General features: G+C 36.7%; 1 pseudogene; it reads left to right on the top strand.

The window, feature by feature from the left end:
* The first annotated feature begins 1577 nt into the window (after positions 1–1577).
* On the top strand, positions 1578–10069 carry LOC101650629 (annotated as a pseudogene).
* The last annotated feature ends 14577 nt before the right edge of the window (positions 10070–24646 follow it).

The following is a 24646-nucleotide window of genomic DNA, read 5'->3' as shown; positions in this document are numbered from 1 at the left end:
CCTACCTAATAGCATTTTAAGCTGGGGATAGACAGGATTATTTCTTTAATCCATTCAGCTTCCGCATGATACTTAACGGCTCATCTTCGGGCACTATCACTGACAATGTTCTTTTTCTTCTCATTGTCAGTATCTGATAGCAGTTTGATGCTGTCCAAAAGGTTCTGAGTGACTTATTCCTTAGATGTGAACATTCTTTGCTTAGTCTGAGAGCTCTGCTGAAGCCTGCTCACTTTGGGTGACCCTGCTGGTATTTGAAATGCCAGTGACATCGCTTCCAGTATCCCGGAAACAAGCAAGTCCCCGTAATAGAAACTGACAGACAGGTGGTGGCCAGGTTTTCATTTTTCAAGTACTGGGAGAGGACCAAATCATTCCTGCCAACTACTGTTGTCCCATGGTCAGTCCAGTGTGATAAATATCCCTACAATGGTATTTAGTGAACCTCAGTGGAAATGTAGGATCAGAGTCAGGGGGCGGGGGGCGGAATGTGGGGCTCAGAGAAGATAATTTCACTTCTGTCACTAGGTAAAATAGAAAGAGACAGGCTGCACCTTGAGAAAATACTTAACATTGCTTTGCTAATCTTGTTACTTTGCTAAGTGAGTATGTTGCTAATCTTACATTTAAGACCATTTTTTTTCTGCCCCTGAGAACCCAGGCCTATGTGCTCTGCTTCTCGAGGGAAACACTCTTCATTGGCCACATCTGAATGATCTGATCAGGAAGTCCCGCTAAATGAGCCAGACTTTACCCTAAACATGCCTGTTTCAGACGAAAGGAACTGAAATAGTCCTTTGAATTTAAAAGTGAGGAAAAACAAATGTGGGCTATGTCAACATCGTGGACTTGAAAATCACTGGTGTTTGAGTCTTGCTTTCTAGGATGTCCAGCTATTGTCCACTAAATCTAACATCGATTTGCTATTTTCATATTTTCTTTGTATTTTGCAACATGTCTTAGTTCTGCAGGCATGATTTTACCTTTGTGAATGAGTGTTCTAAAAATGTTTGCCTGGTATCTGATCCTCTTGCTTTTCTTAAGTATTGTTCCGTCCCTTCAGATTTAACTGGCCCAGGATCTCCCTGGCCAGGCCCTGTTATGATTGAAGCCTTTTTAAGTCACCAGACAAAAAAGTCAGGAGGGCAGTGTCTGATGTTCTTCACATGCAGGGAGTAAGAGACTTTCCATCAGCATCGTCTTTGGCCAAATTCTATGAGGGCAGAAGTCAGAAATACTCCATCCTTCAATCTTATTCATATAATGTTGACACCAGTTATCCTTCTCAGGACACTGTACTTCTCTGTTGCTTTCAATAATTCATTACAATGGTCACACAGCCAACATTTATGATTAAGGAGTCTATTAGGGATGTTAATAGGTAACAATTCATGATGAGAAATGTTAAGGATACAATTCTTTGTCGGCTGGCAAGGCACTTCTGGTCTAAAGTCTCTTAACCAAATGGCCCCTTGGTGTCTTCCCAGCTCATCTAAGTGATACAAAATTCCTTTAACACTGCTGATAGGTGCCGAACATGCACGTGACTCAGATAACACTGCTGATAGGTGCCGAACATGCACGTGACTCAGAAAGTGAGCCTCCTGCTCAACGACATTTAACTTTCTCACCCTGTGGGATGGGTATTCCATTGCTGTGCTTGAGAGCCAGTACTTCTCCCTCTGCTGTCACTGCTGCAACCACGTTTCCACCCTGTCTCTAGTCTAAGTTCCCCTATTCCTGCTTCTTATTCGGCCCCTTTTATACCCATCAGGATGGCAAAATTGACCAATACCTTATTAGGGTTTCATATACCCCATTTTCATGTTTCCACCCAATCACTTTTTAGGAGTTACAATGACAATGGCTAGAAACTTAATGGCAAGTAATCCATTGCATCCTGTAGAGGCTAAGGAAAATATCTTACTGAAAGAATTTGTCTCAGCTATCCACTAATGATAGAGACATATTTAAACATGTTTTTTAAATAAACCTGTACATGCATAAATAGAAACTGTAGAAACAATAGGTTATTTTTTACTTGCCTTTTACAATAATCATTTCTTTGTTTTTTTCATATTACCCATCAGCCTAACAAGCACAATTAATATCTGTGTTAGTCTGGGTACTTTAGAGAAACAAATCCACAGAAATTCATGTATAATATAGAGTTTTATATAAAGGTTAAGTGCACATCAAGAAAACATCTCAACCCAGTGCTGCCCAAGCCCACAAGTCCAACATTAATCCATATGTCTACACCAATCCGCAAAGTCCTCCTCCATCTCATAAAACACACGCAATTATGCTGACTGCAGGAGGAAGCCTGAGTCAGTGAATGTGTAAATATCTCAGCACTGGCAGGGGTCTCCACACTGGTGCTCCAGCACCCAGGGCTGCATCGGGGTAGGTCCATGTGGCTTCTCCTCAGGGATGTCTTGCAGGAAGTGAGCCTTGCCAGCTGAAGCAGGGAACTGGCTAAGGCAGCTGCACCCTGGTCCAACCATCAGAAAGAAAGGGACCTGAGAACTAGAAAGGTGAGGCTCACTGAGCCACTTTTCCCTCTGCCTTTCAATTAACCACACATGTGTTTATCGGCCAGGTTGGCACAATTAACTACCTCAATATCACTGATCACTGTCTTTCTTCTGTTCTTTTATAATTTTCAACTATAAACTCAACATAACTTTGGAATAAACTTTCTTTATATTTCTACTCATATATCTGTATTTTTTTCATTATAATTTGAATATAATAACCTATTGATTTTGTTCAGTATGTTTGTTTGTTTGCTTTATATTGGAAGGGATACAAATTAATGGCATCCAAGAAGCTCTGATCATATAGTGGGTTCTAAACTGAACTTATAACTATAAAGTCAACAACACTAAATCTCCAATACTACAATGAAGAAAGAAGGAGGCTTTCCACTGTCATAAAGATTTATAGATTCAGAAACTCACAGTGTGATTCTACTTTGTCCTGTAGAATTGCTGTCAGTCAGAATTGACGTGAATTTTGTTTTGAGCTTTTCTTTGTATTTTAATGAATCTGTTGTCTCTCTGCAAGCATTATATTGACAAAACCCTTCATAACTAATTCCCAGCTGCATCTTCAAACTTTCACAGCTTTCCTCCAAACTCACATATATAAATCATAATGTTGTCCCTTCTTTTAACCAGAGCCAAAAAAGGGATGACCATATGGAAAGATGTTGCTTCATTTTTTACTTACATGTTATATATTTCAGCTATTAAATAGTTCTATTGAATCTCAGAGAGTGATAAATTTTGTGTTTGAAAGGAAATGATATAACCCTTTAAAATAATTTCTTCAAATAATACCTGTGGTAGTTACCTAATTTCATGTCCACTTGAAGATATATAAAAGTATAGGGGTGGAATTCAACCTATCCATCAGGTCATCGTCTGATGGTGCCTCCTTGTGGTATGGCCATCTCATAAGGAGGGCCCTGGGAACCTTCCCCTTCTCTCTGCCTCCACCCCCCACCCAGCCCCTTGCTGGTGAGCCACAGTACCCAGAACCCTGGAGATGCATCCAACACTATTGGATACACATGACTTTGTACCCACTGAACTGTGATATTCCTCCATTCTGCCTCATTGCTTGTGCCTGCGTGAGTCTGAAGAGTGACTTATTGGACTTGTGGGCTCGAGTTAGACTGGACTGGGATGTTTTCCTGATCTATAAAGCTTCTTGATATAAAGTTTTCTTACACATGTATGAGTGTCACTGGATTTGTTTCTCTAGTCAACACGGCCTAACATAGTACCTGAGACTTTTTCAATCTTGTCATCCATACAATATTACCCATTTCTCTTCATAACACTATTATTTTATAGAAGATTTCAAGTATTAATAATTCACGTATATGCTAACCAAAAAGTTGTGGTCCAAGATCACCCAGGTGTACATTGGAAGATAAGTCTGGTGATCTACTCCCCAAGTTTCAGCCACTGAAAACCATAGGAAGCAAATAACAGATGATACAGATGGGTCACCATGAGCTGGAGTTCACTCAAGAGTCAATTTTTTTGTAGGAGATTGGATTTGGGGTTTTAAATAACATGAAGAGAATAAAACAAGTATCTATATATGTTGCATTTGATTCTATTTGTCTATGATATTTTTATCCGTCTTGAGTAACACTTTTTAATGTAAAACATACTGCAGTACGGGTAAAGACAGTTACAAAAACAAAACAAAAATACCAAAATTTGCTGCACTGTGAATACAACAAAAATTTCTCTAAAATTGTAGCAACCAATTAATTTTTTCTAAATAAGAGAGGAAAGAAAAGTCTTGAAATTAGCCAAAGGCTTGCAAGGGCCAGGAAGAATTTATTCGACAATAGCAGCAGAATTTGAATAAGAACTGGGGACTTTTAGACATAGATATTTTTATATTCTAATGTATTACCATCTCTTTTTAGGAAAAAAAGCAAACAAAAATCCTGTTGTCTTTGAGTGGAATTCCTACTCATAGTGACATCATGTGCTGCAGAGTAAAACTGTCTAGCAGAGTTTTGTTGGCTATAATTTTTATAAAACTGTTGACATTTTTTGCCAGATTACTTCCATATTTAAAGAACTTTAATTTGGGTCAGTAACTAATCTACCTTGATATTAGTTTCTCTGTGGATACCTCCATATCAGTTTCTCTGTGGATAAAACTAGTTTGCATTTTTATTGTTAGCTATAAATGTAGGAGTACATGTACAGCTATACATTTAAATTATATTGTCAAATTTTACATAAGGAAATTCTACTGGTAAAGCCACAATATTCTCCTTACTTTCATTGCGTTTTAATTGAAAATATTTGGATTCATTGTATTGTGTTAGTTCGCCTAGACTAGAGACATCTTATGTGTGTAAGAAAGAGTTTTGTATACAAGAGCAAATGAATATAGGGAAAACATCCCAGTCCAGTCCAGAGCAAGTCCATAAATCTAATATTTGCCCAGATGTCTGATACCAATCTGTAAATTCCTCTTCAGACTCACAAAACACATGGAATGATGCTGAATGCCTGATGATCACAGGCTAGTGGGTGGAAAGTCTTGTGGATCCAGTGGTGGTAGAGGCATTTCCACGCTGGCAGGGGTCTCCACCATGCTCTTTAAGCTCCAGTGCTTTAGCGTAGCTGCATGCATCTTGTCAGCAAGCATTTCTCACCAGCAGAGTGTGTATGTATCCCGCCTCCAGCTAATTATTTATCTCCTTACTGATGAGGTCATCAAGCTGTGAACTGACTGACAGGCTAAACTCCCCTCCTTCACTCTTAAGTCTCAAATTGATAACATAGTATATAACTACCACATGTACATTCATATGCAATTTTAAAGATTTATAAAATGCAATATTGTATGTCCTTTGCCCAGTTTTCTCAATCATATTTTATTAAAATATTGTATGTTATAAATGACAAAAGAAAGTATAATAATACAATCAGGATATTAGCATATTGTGTTAACACAGGTCGATTAGTGAAACAAATCTAGAGACACTCATATAGATATAAGAAAGAGCTTTATATTAGAGTCTCATATTAGTCCATAAATCCCTCTTCAGACTCACACAGCACATGCAATGACGCAAAATTCAGGAAGATCATAAGCAACATCTTGTGGATCCAATGGTGGAAGAAGCATGACCTCATTGGCAAGGATCTGCACATGACTCCTCCAGCACTCCAAGTGTGGCTCTTCAGCAGGAAAGTGAAGCAGAGAGAGGGTCTCAAAGCTCTTAAGTCTTCTTGTGACTTCTCAACAGGAAGATGAAGGTAGAAAGAGAGGAAGTTTTCATAATCCTCATGAGAAGGCAACTCCCACTAGGAGCTATCATCAGGCTGTGACCTGATCGACAGGCTAGACTCCACTTCTACATTTATTTATCAAGTTGACATAAAATTATGTAACTACCACACATATTTACAGTCCAGTTATCTTATTTATTGTTATCCACTTCAATTGCACTCACTTGTGTATATTTCTGAAAACTTACTTCTGTACAATTTTCACTTTCATTGATAAAAAAGAGGAACCCTGGTGATATTGTCAAGTAAGCATTGTACTGCTAACTGTAAGGTCAGCTGTTTAAAACCACCAAGCACTCTTTTGGAAAAAGATGAGATAATCCGCTCCAGTAAAGATTTAGAATCTCTGAAACCTACATAGCATTGCTATGATTAGGAGTCAACCCGATGGCAGTGGATTGTTATCAGTGACAGTCATAAGTCAAATAAGACACCATGACATATATTTATGTTGGTGTAAGGAAAAGTGGTTCATGAGACAGGTGAAAATGAGCTCAGGCAAATATGATAGATATAGTCTATCATTTACATAACTATGCTAAATTCTATAAACCTATATTATAATATTTTAATGGGTTGAAAACATACCACATTTATAGAGTTTAATGAAGGTGGTTTCTGATTAAGTAAACTTTTGAGAATCCCCCAAAAGCTACAGAAAATAAAGATTATATCAAAATTAAGATCATTCACCTTTAATTATCATAGGAAGTAATCATCTTAATAATATTAACACTTACTGAGATCTACCATGTGAGGCTCAAGCATTTAGTTAGATTTACAAACATACTTGATGAAAGGAAATTGGCAATTTGTATAGCATTCCTTGTAAATACAAAATGTTAACCATGATGTTTCAATTCAAGAAGGGAGGCATTCCCAAGAGATTCTTATTCTTAGGGGAGAGCTGCCAGAATAATAAAACAGATCAACTCATGTCACAGGCATTCTTGTCTGTGGATAGACACAAAAGCTACCACTGCCAGAATTTACCAACTGCACTGCCCGGAGATACCAAGTGTGAGAGAAATCAAAATTTACTTAAGAGTGTGAAAGTAAACCTAAGATAAAAAAGTATTAGCTTGTTGTGTGTTTTACATGGAATCCCAGAGAGGAGGAAAATGTTTGCTACCTTGCAATATATGCCTAGTTTTTGTTGTTATTGTTGTTGCTGCTGTTTTCCCTAAAGAATCTTATATATTTGATTAATGATGTGAGTAAGGAAGTAAGTCTGTCTCTAAACAAAGGAAGTGAGTTAGACTATCTCTACACGAGACGAGTGGAGAACTGTCACTGCCGATAATGACTCTATTAGGTTCAGTATAATGCCTGGCCAATGATATCTTTTCAGTATATAGATTCACAAAATCCCCAAAAGAGAAAGAGCCTGAAGAACTCTAGCAGCACATACCAGTTGGAACGTTGGACTAAGTGGAATGTACTTCTAACTAATGGAAACTAGGTATTTTAGATCCCCCTCCATATTTCCTAATGTATCAAATTTTATTGTTAAAATAACAATGCTAGTAAAGGTTTTGAAACTAATATCAAATTCCTTTTTGTTCACTATTTTTTAAGAGAGTCTGTGGTATATTAGTTAGTCATCATGACTTATAAATAAATCCTTTTCCATATTGGCCAAGATTGAGACTTGCAAATTTGAATAGCATTCAAATTAAAGCTGAGTTTAGTGGCCAGAACCTTTGTTTCTTTTCCTTCACACTATGTAAAAGAGGGTAAAACATCAAGAAAGAGTTATTTATTTTATTTTATTTTTTCTAGGCCTCCTCCCTGACTAAGGATTAGAATCAAAGGGCATATGAATTCAAGAAGTTGGGTAATACTTCAAACATAGTAACATTGTGTCAACTGTGACTCACAGCAACCGGATAGGGCAGACCAGAACTGTCTCTCTGGGTTTTTGAGGCTGTAAATCTCTATGGGAGAAGAAAACGGATTCTTTCTTATCTGGAAAGGCTAGTGGTTTCAAACTGCTACCATGCCACTAAAGCATATTATGGATAATACTTGACCACCGTATTTAGGTTTTATATACTCCCATGGAGGAGCTGAAGATTTTGAAGTGCTTATGGCTGCAAAGGAAAAAATATTAAAAGCGATATTAATGATGAGTAGCAATAAGAAAATCACAACCACAGCTGATATAAATATGTGTAAGTTTTATTGTGGGAATGCTTGTATATCGATGTGAAATATATGTATATTATGATGAATTAGGTTCATAATCAGAGAATATGATCTCAGATGGACTCACAAACGTGTGCTTTGTAACTTGTGGGAAACAGATGAAATCGTGTACACAGAAAATTTAATCTGGGATAAAGAAATTTTAGTAAATTAGACCATAAAATGGCCTCATTGATATATACTATACAATTGAATATTTGCAACTATTCAAATTATCTTTAATTAAAGAGAAATCACTAGTTACTTTTGTATTTTTCAATTCTATAGAAATCTTATCTTTTTTATTTTCTTACATGTATATATATTCAAAACCACATATGATTACAATAAGCAGTGAGTTTTAACATAACAGATTATTTTTTAAACTATGTGATGGTCAAAGATTCTTTAGAAAATGTTCCAATCTAATAAAATCATTTGTTCTTGATTATTATAATAATTCATTTAAACCAAATAAAAAAGGAATTTACACCTGCAAAGTGACTCATATTTAAAGTATTTTAAAACAATTATTATGCTAAACTCAAAACACATTTTTTAAAAGATTATTTTCAATTGCCGAAATCAAATTTCTGCAGATAAAAGTAATACGAGAAAAATATCCTGTGGATCTTTCAGCTATCGTTTATCATTGCTCATCAAAACAGAAAAAAAGTTCCCATATAGTGTGCTAATATTATTGTGCACAAGATAGAAATTTGCATTATTTCATTGAAGATTTCATAAAAACTATTTTGAATTTTATACTTTAATATATAGGTTTGATAGAGATTAAAGATCAAGATTTTTAAAAGTTAGATAATATACCTGAGGAATCTGAGCAATAGATAAAGTATTATTTCTACTTAAAGACTTGGCTTATCTATATTAGGAAGCAACATTTAAATTTATATTTAGAAATAAAGGCAGAGTTAATTTAAGAGAAAAAATTTATAAAGCTAGTATTCATTAATTACAAGGTCTATGCAACTCAGAGGATACAAAGACTAAAAAGTCAGATTTTAGCCTTTGTTCTTGATACAGTGCTTTTCATTTTAGGCAAGGCATGCAGGTCATAGTTCCTGTCAATAGCACCAGCTCCATTTTCTCCACTTTTCTGGTAACAGGCATCCCAGGACTGGAGACTGTTCACATTTGGATCTCCATACCATTCAGTGTCATGTTCTTTATTACTTTGGTAGGCAATGTAACCATTATGATGGTTATCTGGAGGGAGCAGACACTCCATGTGCCTATGTACCTCTTCCTGGCCATGCTGGCTGGCTCAGATCTAGGTCTGTCTATTTTCACTTTCCCTACAATGCTAAGGATCTTCTGGTTAAATGTTAGAGAGTTGACCTTCTCTGCTTGCTTTACTCAAATGTTTTTCATTCATACCTTCCAGGATTTTGAATCAGCTGTCATACTGGCAATGGCCTTTGACCGTTATGTGGCCATTTCTCGTCCATTGCACTATTCCTTCATCCTCACTAATACTGTAATTGCCAGGATAGGTTTGGCCATTTTTGTGCGAACCTTGACTGTGCAGTTGCCTCTTCCCATTCTCTTGAAGAGGTTGTGCTTCTGTCGCTCCAACGTACTTTCCCATTCCTATTGCCTACATCCTGACATTATAAAGCTCGCTTGTTCCAACACTAGGATCAATAGCATTTTTGGATTATTTGTGGTGCTTTCTACTATGGGACTTGATTTTCTCCTTATTCTCCTTTCTTATGTCCTGATCCTGAAAACTGTACTAAGCATTACATCACATGGTGGTCGCCTTAAGGCCTTCAACACTTGCATTTCCCACCTGTGTGCTGTGGTCCTTTTCTTCACCCCCATGATCTGTCTGTCTATGTTGCACCGTTTTGGCCCCAGGCTTCCCTCACACATCTATGTGCTTATAGCCAACATGCATTTCCTTATTCCTCCCGTGATGAACCCCATTGTGTATGTGGTGAAAACAAAGCAGATACGTGATAAAATTCTGAAACTCTGTCAGAAAAGGACCTGGAGAGTCCCAAATAACATTCGTAGCATAGATATTAGTAAATGGACATAGCCCTCAGGGTCACAAATCTTATTCTTTAATATGAACTTATTTTTATGCCTTCTTCTTCATAGACAGACAACTATGATTTACCACTTCATTTATAATTATCACTTAATTTTATAATGTAAACTTTCTTTTAAAATTGATTTTCAGCACAGACTTTCAAACATTTTCAAAAAACATGGTTTGTTTATTTTTCCATTCTCCAGAATGAACCCCTTATTAAATGTACATTTTCTCATCCTTTTAATTCAACAACTATGTAGTACATTGGTATTTAGATTGATTGTATATAGACACGGTTATATTGTCATTGTCTTTTCACTATCCTCCTAACTTAAAAAGTGTGAGAGCTATTAAAATATATTGAATGATGCATACAGATAAGAGATAAGGTCATGTGTAATCTAGCTGTGTGAAATAATTTTGAAATAGTTATTTTGAGTAGTGATATTTAACAAAACTTATTTTAATAACATACTGGTTTCTTTTACTGACATTAAGACAAAGATTATAGAAAAAAAATTCCAAAAGTGCTAATAAAACTAAGTATGTCTTTTCCAGTCTGTGTATTCTCTTATGCATAAATGAACATTAGATGGCATCTTTGGCCTATTCTTAGAGGGATCTTTTAATTTTTACAAATGTGGAAATAAAGCTATATGACACTAATGTAAATAAATTAATATTTTTGAATTTTTATGCTTCAACTGACTTCTTTTTTATTTAAGATAGAATCTATGCTGAGGCTAATTCATTCTTTTCTAAACTACATGGCTCACAGAGTAATGTAAACGAAACACAAATATGTTCAGCTAAACTTAAAACAATGATTTGTTTCAGGATAAAGCCATAATTTATGAAGCTATCTACCAATTTCATCAATTTACATACATACACACACAATTGGGTACCCAAAAACAACAGGAAAAAATTTTTTAAAGCCATGATCTAATTTTTTTTACAAAACAACATGATCATCTTCAAAGTACTCTCAGTTACATTTAATACATGTGTAAAACCTGCAATTCCATTCTTGGAGACATACTTAAAACAAATCTGTTTGGATGGCTGATTTTTTTTCTTCACCTCTTCTAAGTTTTTTTCTTCACCTCTTCTAAGTTGTCAAATTGCTGTCCTTCCATGTCCCTCTTCAGTCTCAGAAATAAAAAAGAAGTTGCATGGAGTGAGGTAAGGTGAATAAGGTGCATGGGGCAGGAGAGGCATGCTGTTTTTGCCCAAAACTGTAGCACTGAGATGGCTGCATGAGCAAGTGCATTGTCTTGGTGGCAAAACCAGTCCCCCATTTGCCACATTGTTACTCTTATCTTTTTGTCACATAGCATTCCTGTATCTTTTCAGAACTTCTAAATAGAAAGATTGATTAACAATGTGACCTAGTGGAACAAACTCCAAATGCACCATGAATAGACATTTTCAAGCATTCGAGAAGTTGAGAGACATCCAGAAAAAAGTTGGTCATCAATCGACATTTCACCTTTTTCGAAATGAGAAAACCACTCATACATTTGAGGTTTTTCCCATAGCACTGTCCTTGTAAGCTGTGTTCAACATCACAATAGTTTCTGTGGCATCTTTCCTTAACAGGAAACAAAATTTCACAGTGGCACACTGTTCTCTTAAACAGGCCATCACAAAAAAACAAAGTTCAAGCAAAACTGCTTTCGCCAAAAAATTCACTGTGACCAGAGAGAACCTTCCCATGCAACGCCACTGGGTGCACTAACTCAAAACAAGTTGCTTGATGCACGCCTAGTGGGAGGAAAAATGCATACTATGAAAGCTTTACTCTGACCAATACACTTCCTTTGTTGTTGTTTTTCTTTTGGGGGGTACCCCCGCACATATCTTCCTGGGGTTCTGTTTTTCTATGTGCCACAGTTGATATTGTCTTTGTTTTCACTTTTTCTTGTAATGGAATAGACCGGGCTTAATTTTAGATAGATGCTGGTTGAACCATCCGAATTATGATGTCACAGTTTTTATCTGGAAATAAGTCCATAGTAATGTTAGAATAATCAGCCATTTAAGATCAAAGGGCACTATTTACCCAATGATAAAATGTAAAGCATTAGGAAAGGAGAAAGAATGGGAACAGGGAAAACAGGGAGGAAATGCAATACTAATATACGTTGCCCGGATTGCAATGGCTGAGTAGTTTAATGTACAACTAATGAACTACTCAGTAAGCATTCACTCATTTTATAATAAAGAATGAAAAAAAAAGTGTGCGTGTGTTGGTGTTTACAACCAAGGATGCAAAAAGAGTGGGAAACATATAACTAACCTGTATGTTAGTTATGATTATGCTATATATGTAATGCCTTTGTCTTTTGAGAAGCTGAAGGTACAGTCTGAATGAAAGAAAATTATTCTTAAAGAGGTTTGTTTTTCTGTTTCTTTCTTTCTTTCTTGATATAGTTGTTCAAGCAGGGGGTATCAAGATGTAAACCAAGGAATGTATTTGTTTGCTACCTAATGTTGGAAAAGAACCAGAAAGTCATGCACTTCCAATGTTAGCAATATGTATCTAAAATGAATCTAGCAACATTTCTATTACCAGAGACTAAAACAAGAAATATTCACAAACAGTACCTACCATCTTCAAATCTAGTATCTTAATCTTTAATATATTCTTATGATTCAAGTATGCCCATGGCTTGACTGTGCAGACTTTTAAATTTGAAATATCATACTCCCAAGTCCATATATATGTAATCGTTTTGTTAGGTTCACATACAACTCTTATCACAAGCCATACATACATCAATTATGTAAAGTACATTTGTATATTCATTTCCTTCATCATTCTCAAAACATTTGTTCTCCACTTAAGCCCCTGGCATCAGCTCCTCTTTTTCCCCTCCCTCCCCGCTCCCCTCTTCCTCATGAACCCTTGATAATTTATAAATTATCATTTTATCATATATTGCCCTATCCAACTTCTCCCTTCGCCCATTTTTCTGTTGTCTGTCCCTGGATTCCCTGTGTTTCCAGTTCCTATCTGTACCAGTGTCCATCCTCTGGTCTAGTCAGACTTGCAAGATAGAGTTCGGATCATGATGGGGGTGGTGGTGCAGGATTTAGGAATTAGAGGAAAGTTGTATTTTTCATCATTGCTACATCACACCCTGACTGGCTCGTCTCCACCCCGAGACCCCTATGCAAGGGGATCTCCAGTGGACTACAAATGGGCTTTGGGTCTCCATGCCGCACTCCCCACCTCATTCACTGTGGGAGCGGCGAGATCCCCAGAGAGTGCTGAAGGTGGACTTTGGGGCCACGGCGTGGTGCCCCAACAGACTGGACTGGAAAACAGTCCTAAAGGGCAACAAATGGTCCTTGAACTAACTAGAAGTTTTTCTTTCTTGTTGTGTTTTGTTTTGTAGTTTTGTCATTGATTTGTTGTTGTTTTGTTGTATATTGTAGCTTGGTTTTCCTCTGTCTTGTTTTTGTGCATGTTATTATCTCCACAGGTCTGTCTAAATAAGATAGGCTGGATGAACAATCTGACGAGAAAACAACTGGACCGACAGTTCCGGGGGGACATGGAAGAGGGGGAGGTGGAGGGAAAGGAAGTGGTGTTAACAAACCCAGGGACAAGGGAACAACAAGTGATCCACATTGGTGTTGAGGAGCATGTGGTAGGCCTGGTAGGGCATGATCAAGGGTAATGTAACCAAGAGGAATTGCTTAAACCCTGGTAGGGACTGAGCATGAGAGTGGGACAGGAGGAAGTTCAAGGGAAATAGAGGAAAGAGCTGGGAGGCAATGGACATTTATAGAGGTCTAGATAAAGACATGTACATATGCAAATATATTTATATATGAGGATGGGGAAATAGATCTATGAGCAAATATTTATAGGTTTAGTATTAAGGCAGCAGAAGGATATTGGGCCTCCACTCAAGTACTCCCTCAATGCAAGAATACTTTCTTCTATTAAATTGGGTTTCTATGGTGCTCACCTTCCTGACACAACTGCTGAAGACAAAGTGGGTGAATAAGCAAATGTGGTGAAGAAAGCTGATGGTGCCCGGCTATCAAAGGATATAGCGTCTGGGTTCTTAAAAGCTTAAAGGTAAACAAGCAGCCATCTAGCTCAGAAACAAAAATGCCCACATGGAAGAAACACACCAGCCTGTGTGATCACGAGGTGCAGAAGGGATCAGTTATCAGGCATCAAAAAACAAAAAATCATATCATTGTGTGCTCACCTCCATGATACGATTGCTGAAGACAAATGGGTGCATAAACAAATGCGGCGAAGAAAGCTGATGGTGCCCGGCTATCGAAAGGCAGGGTGTCTGGGGTCTTAAAGGTTTGAAGGTAAACAAACAGCCATCTAACTCAGAAGCAACAAAGCCCACACCAGCCTATGTGATCACAAGGTGCCATAAGGGATCAGATATCAGGCATCAAAGAACAAAAAATCATATCACTGTGTGCTCACCTTCCCAATATGATCGCTGAAGAGAAATGGGTTCATAAGCAAATGTGGTGAAGAAAGCTGATGGTGGCCGGCTATCAAAAGATATAGCATCTGGGGTCATAAAGGCTTGAAGTAAACAAGCAGCCATCTAGTTCGGAAGTAACAAAGCCCACATGGAAGAAGCACACCAGCCTGTATGATCACGAGGTGTTGAAGGGATCAGGTATCAGGCATCATCAGAACAAAAACCCCTCATATTTTATAAATCTCTACCAGCTTTATTTGTGTTCCATATTTCTCAGATACATAATTCTTGCATTTTGTATCCTTTCAAGTTTAAATTCACCTTGAATTTATTTAAATATATTTATGTTGACTATTTCTACACTTATATTTTCAGGTTTAATAAACAATAGGCCTTGACTTTTCAAACTGGAATAAGCACTGATTGAGGACTACTTACTCATTGGTCTTTCTAAGTCAGACACATTGATAAAATTATTGGTGGCTCATTTTGTAATTGAAAGATGCACTGTTAAATTCTCACCATGTTTCTTAAACAATCTTTTTCTAAATCTAATTTTATTTTGAGGTACTTGACATTTCACCTATAGTTGTGTAAAATAATACAAAAAGATCTTGTGGATATTTTCCCACTTTCCTCTAATGATAACATCTTACTATGACTATAAAGTAAAATCATAGCTAGGATATTGACATTGCTATAGTAAAACTGTAGAATATTCAATGACCATAAGCATTCTACCAACATTGTCAGTCAGTCTGTCATACTGTGGTGGCTTGCATGTTGCTGTGAAGCTGGAAACTATGTCAGAGGTATACAAATACCACAGAATCACCAAAGGTGAACAACTTTCAGTGAAGCTTCCAGAATAAGAACAGACTACAAACAAAGAATTGGCTCCCCACTTCTGAGGAAACTGCCACTGAAAACCATATGCATAGTATGGTGTCACTGTCAGATAGTGAATGCCTAATGAATGGTAGCAGAACATGGTCTGAGATAATGCCAGAGGATGGGCCTCTTAGATCAGAAGGCACTCAAGAAGTGCCTAAGAAGAAGCTGTTGTCTCAAATAAAGTTGACCATGGTATTATGAATGGAGTAAAGCCTATAGAAGAGGCGCATTCAGGATAATTTATATACTTATGAGACGAAATTAAAGGGGAGAGGAAATTGATGCAAAAACTCTACTAATAATTGGACTTGAATATATGAAATGTGAATCTAGGAAAATTGGAAGTGGTCAAAAATGAAAGGGAACACATAAAGATCAACATCCTAGACATTGGTGAGTTGAAGTAGACTAATATTGGTCATTTTGAATCAGAAAATCTTGTCATTCACTATGTGAGGAATGACACAATCAAGAGGAAAGGGGTTGCTTATCATCAAAAAGGACATTTCAATATTGATCTTGAAGTACAGTGCTGTCTATGATAGGATTATTTCTATTCACATACAGGGATATCCAATAAATCCACCTATTAGGCAAATTTGTGTACCAAACACTAAAGCTAATGAGTGATAACTGAAGAATTTTACCAATGTCTTCACTCTGAAATGCAACAGACATGCAATCAAGCTGAATCAATTATTATTGGCATTTAGAATGCAAAAGGTAGAAACAAAGATGCAGGAAAAGTAGTTGGAAAATATGGGCATTATGATAGATATGAAGCTGGAAATCACAGGATAAAATTTTGCAGGACCCACAACTTGTTAATAACAAATATAATTTTTCAACACTACAATGGACTTCTCCATATCGAATATACAGAAATCAAATTTACTACATATGCGGGAAGATAATACGGAGAAGCTCAGTTTTTGCAGCTAAAACCAGGCTGGGGGATGACTGTGGAGCAGACCATCAACTGCTCAGATGTAAGTTCAGATTGAGGCTGAAGAAAATTCAAACAAGTCCACCAGAGATAAAATACAACCTTTAGTCTATCCCATGGAATTCCAAGAACACCTCAAGAATGGATTTGAAGGTTTGAATACTAATGACTGAAGACCTAATGAGCTGTGGGAAGACATCAATGACATCATTCAGGAAGAAAGCAAATGATCATTAAAAGACAGGAAAGAAAGAAAAGATCAAAATAAATGTGAGAATAGGTGCTGAAACCTGCTTTTAATCACAGAGTAGCTAAAGCAAAGGGAAGAAATTATGAAGTTCAAGATCTGAGTACGCAATTTCAAAGGCAGCTGGATAAGACAAAGTAAAATATTATAATAAAATGGGAAAAGACCATGCATTAGAAAAAAAAAAAAGAGAAGAAACACACTCAGCTTAAAATAAGCTGAAATAACTAAAGGAAAAATGGAAGCTTTGAGTTGCAATATTCAATGATTTTATGTGCAAAATATTGATTAAAGCAGGAAGCATCAAAAGAAGTTGATAATACACCAACTCACCGTACCAAAAAGAACTAATCAATATTCTACCATTTCAGGAGTCAGCATATGAGAAAGCAACCAATGGTGCTGAAGGAAGAAGTTCAAGCTGCACTGAGAGCATTGGCCAAAAACAAGGCTCCAAGGATTAATGGAATATAAACTGAAATATTTTAACAAGCTGATGCGCACTGGAAGCACTTACTCATTTATGCTAGGAAATTTAGAAGACAGTTACTTGATGAACTGTTTGGATGAGAAACACATTGTACACATTCCAAAGAAAGTAGAACCAACTGTGTGCTCAAATTAGAGAACAAGATCACTGATATCACATACAAGTAAAATTTTGCTGAAGATAATAAAAAATGGTTGCAGCAGTACATAGATTGGGAGATGCCAGAGGGTCAAACCCGATTCCGAAGAGGACATGAAGGAAGGCATAGCATTGCTTATATCAGGTAGATCTTGGCTCTAATCAGAGAATACCAGGGAGATGTTTACTTGTGTTTTATTGACAATGCTAAGGAATTCAACTGTGTACATCATGGCAGACTATAGACAGCCTTGAGAAGAATGGGAATTTCAGAACACTTCATTGTGTTCAAAGGGAATTGCACCTGGTTCAAAAAGCAGTTGTGCAAACAGAGTGAGGGAATATTTCATGTTTTATATTCAGGAAAGCTGTGCATTAAAGTTGTATCCTCTCACAATATTTATTCAATCTGTATGTTGAGCAAATAAAGAAGTGGGCTTATATGAAAAAGAATATGGCACAAGGATTGGAGGGAGGCTTATCACCAGCTTTCAATATACAGATGGCACAACCTTGCTTTCTAAATTTGAGGAAAAACTGAACAACTTTCTTATGAAGTGCAAGGATTGCAGCTTTCAGAATGCGTTACAACACTGAAAAAGACCAAATCCTCCTTGCTGGTACAATTGGCAACATCATGACAAATGGAACAAAAGTTGGGTTGTCAAGGATTTCATCTCACTTGGAGCCTCAATCAGTGCTCATGGAAACGGCAAACAAGAGAGCAGAATAAGTGTTGCATTGAGTACATGTGCTGAACAAGAACTCTTTGCTGTATTGAAAAGCAGGGGTGTTAGTTTGTGGCCCAAGATACACCGGACTCAAGCCATGCCATTGTCACTTGCCTCATGTGAGACATGTGAAAATTGGACATTGAGTAAGAAAGACCACAGAAGAATCACTGCATTTGAATTGTGGTGCTCACAAAGAATAAGGAAACAACAACACCTGTCAAAACAACAAACTCACCTGTTTGGGAAGAACTATGGTAAGGATGATGACACTTCATCTTCATACTTTGAACATTTTTTCAGGATAGGCCAGGCCCTGGAGAAGGATATCATGCTTGGTAAAGTAGTGGGGCAGAGAAAAAGCCATGTTAGACAAAGTTTTCTAGAGACACAAGACCAGGACACTTATGATTTTATAGATAGATGATAGATAGATACAACCTAAGATAAGCAGATAATTAGTCTACAGAGCAGTACAAATGTCTCATTGCAACTCACTTCAGTGAGACAATTAATACACTGGCAGTCCTTCAACTCACGAGGGCTGCTGGGTAAAGTCAATGAAGCATACAGCTGAGTCTTCTGCAGAGCAATTCAAGCAATCCAGCCACAGGCAGCAGACAGCAGGGCAGGTCACCAACAGCTAGCAAGATGAGAGGGTCTAACAATCCCCAGCTCAAGTGATGTATACACCAGCAGTGTGGCGAAGAAGGTCTTGAAGGAACCTCAACCTATAGCAACACAGTCCAGGGGTTGGGTGTCCCACAGGTAGTATAGCTCGCAAGTTGAGGCAGAGAACCAGCTCAGGCAGCTGCACATTGATCTAATCATCAAAGAGCAGGAGACAAGAAAGGCGAGGCTCGCCAAGCCATTTATCTCTCCACCCTTCAATTAAACTGCCCTTCAATGAATCCCACATGTGTTCATTGGCCAAGTTGGCACAATAAACCTACCCATCACAAGAGAAATCTCCTCAATGAGGTGGATTGATACAGTGGCTTTAACAATGTCTCAAGCATAGGGCTCATTGTGAGGATGGCACCGGACTCGGCAGTGTTTTGTTCTGCTGCGCATAGTCACTATAGGCTAGAACAGAGCTGATGACACCGAACAGTAACAACATAAGCATCTTTATGTTGGCCTTTCATATCCCCACTCACTTTTCTTCAGTCCCTACCCATTTCATAACCCTTGTCAACCACTAATTCATCTTTTACTTTTATAGTTTTGTCATTTCAAGAATAAAATTCTGCCTTCTTTTTTAAGTCCAAAGAACTAAAAAAGAATAATATAAGGAGAGGCATGCTTTTGCTTTCTTGCTCACATATATGAATTCATTTTAATGTCGCTGAATGATGGTAAAACTGTTTATTCCAAAAAGAGCAATTAATTTTCACATTACCTTGATTTCTTTTAATCCTATCCTACAGCCCATTCTTTCCTTCTATTTTGCTTCTATATTCTTTTTGCTTTAACTAGAAACATTTCTATCACTCAAAAATGAAAAAAAAACAAGCATTCATTTATTTTTCTTGTTTTATTAAATTATAGATTTTGCCACACTTCAGTTATAATATCTAAAGTAAAACCAATTCCAATGAGACCAATATTTTATTCATATATTAATGAATCATAGATCTCACTAACACCCAATGTTTCCATTCTAAGATAACTGATAAATTTGGTGAGACAGGCTTTGTTTGGAAGAGATCAAAATTATCCACTTGAAGATCTAAAAATTGTACAAGCTGTTTCTTAGATCAGGATTCACAGATCTTTGGGTTGATTTAAAAATCTAAAGAATTAAGAGAATAAACAATATCAGGAAAAATGATTCTGTGGTCTAAGGTCTACAACATTTTGTTCTTTGGGAGTGGGGTCAAAGACCAGCCACAATTAACATGAGCTTGTTCTTTTTGGCATATGCACATTTAATGCTTCTTTGAGAGCCTATACCACAGAGACTTGGTGCAGCCTCTCTGGACTTCCAGAACCAAGGCTTTATAAACCTACTCACTTGGCCTTATTTTTAAGGCTAGGAGCCACCCAAGGCTCCAGCTGAATGACTATTTACAGAACGTGTGATTTTGTTCCGGGTTCTGGTGAGTGAATAAAATGACTCACTCTAGGTTTTATCAGATCAGGGAGCATTTTGCATGATCTTTGTGGGATTAGACCTGGACTGAAGGGGAAGAAAAATCATGAGCTATTCAAATAAGTTTCAAACTCCATGTGCAAAGTTCTGGAGTAAGCCAGACACTTGATGCAGGTATAAAAACATCTCCACTTGTAGAAAAAGGAGCCTTATGGCACAGTTGTTAAGTGTTGAGTTGCTAACTAAAAAGTCATGCGATTAAACCCATCAACCACATCCTGGGACAAAGATGTGGCAGACTGCTTAAATAAGTAGTAAAGCTTTATAAGCAGTATAGGAGAGGTTTATTCTGTCCTACAAACCACTCTGAATCCATTTGACTTAATGGAAGAGGGTGTTTTTGTTTGATCCTCATAGAGTAAAACCTGTGAAAGACATTAGCTGTGGAAACCTGAAAACAGAAAAGGTTGGATTCTTAATAGTTAGTGCTAATAAATACCGGGTCAAAGGGCAAACAAGTTAGACCCAGTAAAAGAAGGTAGTTCTGGCTCTCAGAGGTTTACTATCCATTATATATGCTTTCCATAACTTTGAAAAACAAAATCTTTTCCTAATCCAACAATTACTTAACTGATTTTACTAGAGATTAAGATCAACTGCAAATCCAACTAAATACACACATACAGCATATGTTAGATAATTGATAACTCATAGGTGCACTACAGAAAAAGGAAGCAGAAAAAAATATGCAAAAAAGTGAAGAAAATAGAAAGAACAGAGGATAGAAGAAACAAAGAATGACAGAAGAAATGAGAGCATGAAGAAAAGAGATAAAAGTGAGAAAACAGGAATGAAGAAATGAAGAGTATAGGAGAGATAAAAGAGACAGTAAGAAAATGTAATAACAATAATATTTATAATTCTCAAATTACATTGTGATAGAACCAACACCAAATTGACAAATGAAGCTCCAGGATGAAAGTCTAGAAACTCATATGATATGCCTTAAATTAAGGAATTAATTTTGAAAAGTACCTTATTTATAGATTTGGTTTCTAAATAATTTATATGTCTAATGTAGTGCAATGTTTTTGAGGATGGTAGGAGACAATTTTAGATTCCGTTTTTATAGCTTTGGTATTTTGTAAATTTAAAGATCTGTGTTTCCAAAGAATCATCAAAGAAATGAGTACAATAGCAAATTCTGTATAAAAACATGTACATTGTTTTAAAAAGAGGACTCTTAGAATTAATAAATGTTATAAAATATTATACAAATATCAGGCATTGATGTTTACCACACCAACTTAGAGTTTACGCAAATGAGGAGTCAGAGAGGAGATGATGGAGGGAGAAAAATGAATCAATTACAGGCCATGCTGGCCCTTGTCCAAGTCTCGTCTCTGTCATCTCAGATCCTCAGATATTCTATTTTTAGAATTTCTATGTAGTAATGTGCATGCATTTTACATTGTGGGTGTCTCTTTATTGTGTAGATGCGTTCCAAAATTTTATAGCTGTACATAAACACACATTTTGTTTTACTGTCATTAAGTGACTCTGAATCACGGTGACCCTAAATGATATCCATTGGCTAATTTTCTAAGTTAGATCAACAGGTCTTTCTTACCTTTCCGTCTTAGACCAGAAATTTCACTGAAATCTGATCAGCATCATTGCAATGGACAAGATTTCCCTTATAGATAGGTGGCAGCTAGGCAGGAAATGCATTGACTGAAAAATCAAACTAATGTTTTGTACATTGTTCCTAAGTGCCATCAAGTCAATTATGGACCATATTAAACCTATGTACAATAAACAGTAATTTTTGCTGCCACTGTGTCAATTTATCTCAGTGGAAGACTTCCTCTTGTTCTATTTTACCAACTATGATGTCCTTTTCCAATGACTGGTTTCTCCTGATATCATGTTCAAAATACATAAGAACTCTACCATTGAATCATGTTCTCCTTAAAGATACACTGTGTAAAAATAAATTTAAGAGCATAAGAATTGAGAAAATCTGCAATGGCATTTTTTTTCAAACAAGAATATAGGCTAGAATGTCTTGACATTGCTGAATTTCTTCACACTAAATTATTAATTATTGCACAAGAGGTATCGAAAGAAGGTAAATTTCCTTCAGTCATTACTCAGACATCACAAGACAATGAGATGCTTTTGGAGACATGGCATTCTGCAGTCTTTTCAGGAATGAGTTGCAAAATTTCTGAAAATTATCAGAAATTTTCCTCTGTGAATTTTATATGGGAAATCTCAAAAAGGGCAGAGTTGTCCTGTCACCTCTCCATCCTCAGCTCACTTTGTGACAAAGATCACCTTGTCTAAAGTCCATGCGTGAGAAATATTTAACCTGCTTAGTTTTGATGTTGGGAAGCATCAGTAGGAATTCCTTCAGAATTCATTGGAGAGATGGCAATAGACGATCACAGGGATAAACCTGACTTGAACGGTTAAAACCTTGTCAGCTGATCCTGCCTCTGATGCATGATGGACCTGATTTAGTTTTCAAAATTTTCTGTATTGTTGTTTGTTTGTTCATATTAGGATTTATCTCAGATGTATTATGTCATTGGGGATCACCCTCTTAAATTTATATTATCTGTTTTTCTGTTTTTTGGTACATAAGACCTACAATTAATGAGCAAGTAGAATAAGGGTTTCCAAGTGGCAGTGGTACAGCGGTTGGGGTGGGTGGTAAAAGTGAGACGATGTTAAGAAGTCCAGGAAGGAAAAGAATGTTTGGAAACTGATTGCTGTAACAATTGTACAAGACAGCTTGATTTGATTGAACTAAGGAATGATATGATGTCTGTATTTAACTCCCAATTAAAAAGAAAATAAAATGTTCCCAACTTTTGCTCAATTCTGTTATTTCTTTAAACAATTTGCAACATGACTTGGCACCAGATTGGTACCTCATTTCCCCACCAAAAGTACCTATAGCTAACACTGGTTAAACTCTACTTTTGACACCTGTGCTCTATCATAATTTGATTTTATATTCATCATTACCTTTTTCTAGATATCAGCAGTGTCCCTAACATTTACTAAACACTGAATTATTTTGAAGTGATAAGAAGTCACACCATTCATAGAATGGTCATTGCTATTGTTATTTGCCTGTGTTCCTGTTTCAGGTATTACCCTACACCCCTAGTGCACCTGCTTCTGTTCAATTAGTCTCTAATTTTGAGAATCTCTCGCTCTTGGGCAGACAGCTCTTTGCATGTCTGGTAGGACTAGAGTCTAATAAAGACTCATACCTATCCCTGGGCAACCTCAGATGTATGAGAGAAACCTATATTCTGTATATAAACTAAATAGTCTGGGAAGAAAATGTTATCTTTGGGGGTGCTAGAAGGCACAATCAAAATAATTAGAAATAATGATGCTTGTTTTACTGGTCATAGCTAACATATAATGGACTTCTCAGGAAGATATTGAAGTTTCCACTATTAATAGAATTCCCTTAAAATATTGAGATGAGACTTCAACCATGTAATGTCTACTTTAGATATATGATGAATGGTTTCTTCTAACACACCAATGTAATGGCATGAACTCAAATTTCATGTTATCCCCTTCTCTACTAAGTTATTTGATGATACCCAAGACCATGCTTAGAAAAAACAAAGAAACTAGTTGTGGAGAGTAGGTTGTAAATTTATAGATGGGACATTTTACCTGTCCCAGTGTTAATGTTCTCCTAAAATTACTTATGCATTTTTCTATTTTGACCAGTAAGTTTGACCAGACTAGTCCAAAGCAAAAGCTAAATATTGTCTATCACTGTGTTCCTAACATTGGATATAGAGTGGAAGCTCAGGAAAAGTGTGACCCCATGAAGAATATCACTTAATGTTTCAAATTGCAAACATTTCTGGATTTCATCTTTTGTCTTTTACAAATCTGAACTAGAAATTCCAAAACTTTGTAGATAGTTACTTGTAAAAAAAATAGATTGGGTATTTAAATAATAAATTCACACATGGGTCCAAACTATTCATCTAATAATTTTCTCTCCTAGGCACCTCTCTAAAAAAGATATGTGTGGTAATATCAGAAATTCATAGTCAGCCTTGCATCATGATGCTTACATTATAATTCATCATTAATTTAATCCAATTCCTCTTATTCAAAATATTTAGAACCCCATATGGTGGTGTGGGAATAATCTCACGTATACACACAGTCCCTGGGCTCTCAAGTTTTCCTTTCTGTTTTTAAAATGCCACATTATTTTAGGATAATGGAAAAGTTTTCTCTAATCTAAGTGGTCTAGGTCTGCAGTTGAAAACTAAGCAAAATACCCCAAAAGGAAATATGCATCCTTGTCCAGTCTAGTGGAATGCTTTAAAGCAATACTATTTAGTACTGTCCCTGGAGTTGGAAAAGGAAACACACAATTACGCTGTTGGTTAGGGTCACGGATGCATGGTAGGGTGAGGTGAAGGGGATAATTTTGAAAGAATAATTCTTTGCTTTCTTTACAGTCATCCAGGACAAGCTTTACCAGGAGTGCT

This window comes from Echinops telfairi, unplaced genomic scaffold (genome assembly GCF_000313985.2).
Source record: "Echinops telfairi isolate 266 unplaced genomic scaffold, ASM31398v2 ScPeMD7_41;HRSCAF=154, whole genome shotgun sequence".
NCBI lineage: Eukaryota > Metazoa > Chordata > Mammalia > Afrosoricida > Tenrecidae > Echinops > Echinops telfairi.
Note: the sequence above shows the minus strand (reverse complement) of the source record. Positions and strands in the feature narration are given on the sequence as shown.